Here is a 3,239-nt window from a genome sequence, read left to right as displayed (position 1 = left end):
CACACAGATTTCCAAGATGGCATTATTGCACTGTGCAATTTTGGAACTATTCTTTAGATCTGCTCATAGCCTAGGGTCCTGTATCTTCTTTTGTGTTTGTATTTAACCTTTCAGAAGAGGCAAAAATATTATTCAAAACAATATTTGGTGAATATGATTGAGCCTTATTACTTCTGACAGAAAAGAAGGAAATCAAGAAGTCTGGATATTTTGTTAAGTGTACAAAGCAGGAAGGGAACTAGAATTTGCTTTCTGTGATATTAGATGTTTTTTTTCAGTTCTCTCAGCTAAACTCTAAGATCTTTATAAGGAAGACATCATTTTCTCTGTTTTACAGACCTAAAAGCTAAAGTCCAGACAGTTGAATAACTCTCTAAAGGCCTCACAGATGAGTAGCAGAGCTGGAACCCAAAGTCCATTTTTTTATTGCATCTCAATGACTGGAGATGAGTTCTAAAGAAAGAGTCTATAACAATGTAGTTCTCTGGGGAGCAAAGTCATCTCTCCAAGAAGACAGTCAACACTGTAGTCAGAAAGAGAAAAACAACTGAATACCAGGACATATTGCCAGTATATAAAGAATTATTACGCATAACCAGAATGAATGAGAAAATAATGGTGCCTGTTAATCTGGGAAAACTGAATAATAATTCAATGTAACTGAACAAACAATTATTGGTATTGCTCTTATCAAATAAATAATATCCATCAATGGAGACAAAGATGTTTTACCATCAAATTCATATAAATTAAAATATTTTGTTACATACTTATATGTAAATAACTGTCTTTTTTTAACAATATAACGAAAACTGCCCCTTTGTTTAGGGGTCTTTTATATTTATGCATGATTTTGCTTTTATTAAAGATGACTGTTACAATCAGGTATATAACCACTTAGTTATATCTATGTTCTGCCTCTTAAAACATGTTCTTAGCTAAACCATTTAATCATCTTACTCTTTTCTTCAATTTTCTCCGAACAGTGGCAGAAGTATTATTTGATGGACAGAATAAAGGAAACTGTTTTTGACCACACCCAGATCATACTGATATCTACAGTATAGTCCTGGCTACAAGGAAGCCCAACTCTAACTTGTGAGATGGGCCTAGTTTAGGAAGTAACAATGAGGTGGTAACTAAGGATAGTGCTAGTTGCTACCAAAAATTAACAACTTTAGGTATTTCTGTTTTGGGTTTCTGCAGTTTAGGTGCATCCAAAATTTCTTCATAGTCTGCACTCATTCCCTTTGCCCAGCAACTGACTGTGTCCATTCAATCTGAATTCTGACTTTAAGGGCAATCTTTCTTTCAATGTTTCACAGAGCCACAAAGTTTGCAACCACCACCATCAGCATAGAGTCCTTTGGGATTATCAGGACAAGATCTAGACAGGCTGCCCATTTCTCCGCAAACAAAACATGTTGCAAAAAGAAATTCACCAAGACCCGGGTGTACTTTCGCCTTACATTTGGTTGTTTCATACTCTGTGGACCCACACCTGTGACATTCCAGTGCCCGTATCTTGATTTTCAAGGGCAGCAAGGCAATCTGCAATTCCATGTTGTGATTTTCTACAATGGAAACACACCGTTGCTTTTTCTTTGCCATTTGTCTTTTTAATCTTCTTCCTTCCCATTGACTGTCTTTTTTTTTTTTTTTTAAATTATACTTTAAGTTCTAGGGTACATGTACACAACGTGCAGGTTTGTTACGTATGTATACATGTGCCATGTTGGTGTGCTGCACCCATTAACTCATCATTTACATTAGGTATATCTCCTAATGCTATCCCTCCCGACCCCCTCCCCACAATAGGACCTGGTGTGTGATGATCCCCTTCCTGTGTCCAAGTGATCTCATTGTTCGTTTCCCACCTATGAGTGAGAACATGCGGTATTTGGTTTTCTGTTCTTGCAAGTTTGCTGAGAATGATGGTTTCCAGCTTCATCCATGTCCTTACAAAGGACATGAACTCACCCTTTTTTATGGCTGCATAGTATTCTATGGTGTATATGTGCCACATTTTCTTAATCCAGTCTGTCACTGATGGACATTTGGGTTGATTCCAAGTCTTTGCTATTGTGAATAGTGCTGCAATAAACATACGGGTGCATGTGTCTTTATAGCAGCATGACTTATAATCCTTTGGGTATATCCCCAGTAGTGGGATGGCTGGGTCAAATGGTATTTCTAGTTCTAGATCCTTGAGGAATCGCCACACTGTTTTTCACAATGGTTGAACTAGTTTACAGTCCCATCAACAGTGTAAAAGTGTTCCTATTTCTCCACATCCTCTCCAGCACCTGTTATTTCCTGACTTTTTAATGATTGCCATTCTAACTGGTGTGAGATGGTATCTCACTGTGGTTTTGATTTGCATTTCTCTGATGGTGAGTGATGATGAGCATTTTTTCATGTGTCTGTTGGCTGTATGAATGTCTTCTTCTGAGAAGTATCTGTTCATATCCTTTGCCCACTTTTTGATGGGGTTGTTTTTTTCCTGTAAATTTGAATGAGTTCTTTATAGGTTCTGGATATTAGCCCTTTGTCAGATGAGTAGATTGCAAAAATTTTCTCCCATTCTGTAGGTTGCCTCTTCACTCTGATGGTAGTTTCTTTTGACTGTCTTTCTTTAAAGCAACTGCAATTTCCTCCCTTAATTCCTTACTGTCTGTGGCTATAATTTGCCCTTTATGAACCATCTGTGAATTCTGTCTTAGGTATTCCATGACTGCATTCACATCTTTATTTAAGTACTCTTTTTTCTCTTTGTTATTTTTGTGTTTTCCTTGGTGTTTGTCATTTTTAAGGGATAGCCTATTGGCTTCAAGGTGTTTACACTTTGGTAGGTTCTGGCTTGTTCCCTCAAAGGATCCCTTCTTCACGTCCTCCCATGGTGTTATAGACAAAGGTCTCTTGTTACATGCAGTACTAACTCGTGCCCACCTGGTCATAATTTCATCAGAGGTACCTCACTGTGCTGCCACGCAACTTCTTACCACCAACTCTCTTATTTTTAACAGAGATATGAATGATTTAATAAATAAAGTTATTTTCTCCCTAACCAATAAATAAATGAGAAACATGTATTTAAAGAAGGGACATCACATTGCCAGTTTGCCCTGAGTCCTTACCAGACATAGTTCAGCTATGGTTTGTGTCATGTTTACTTTGTTGGAGTTCCTACAGCATGCTGTTCTGTGTCTCTCCACATCTGTCCTCTGTATTCCCTTTGT

At 37.6% G+C, this 3,239-nt stretch overlaps 1 pseudogene; it reads right to left on the bottom strand.

Moving 5' to 3' along the window:
• Positions 1-1,114: 1,114 nt before the first annotated feature.
• On the bottom strand, positions 1,115-2,957 carry LOC111540718 (annotated as a pseudogene).
• Positions 2,958-3,239: the final 282 nt, after the last annotated feature.

This window comes from Piliocolobus tephrosceles, chromosome 13 (assembly GCF_002776525.5).
Source record: "Piliocolobus tephrosceles isolate RC106 chromosome 13, ASM277652v3, whole genome shotgun sequence".
Taxonomy (NCBI): domain Eukaryota; kingdom Metazoa; phylum Chordata; class Mammalia; order Primates; family Cercopithecidae; genus Piliocolobus; species Piliocolobus tephrosceles.
This window is presented reverse-complemented; position numbering and strand designations above follow the sequence as displayed.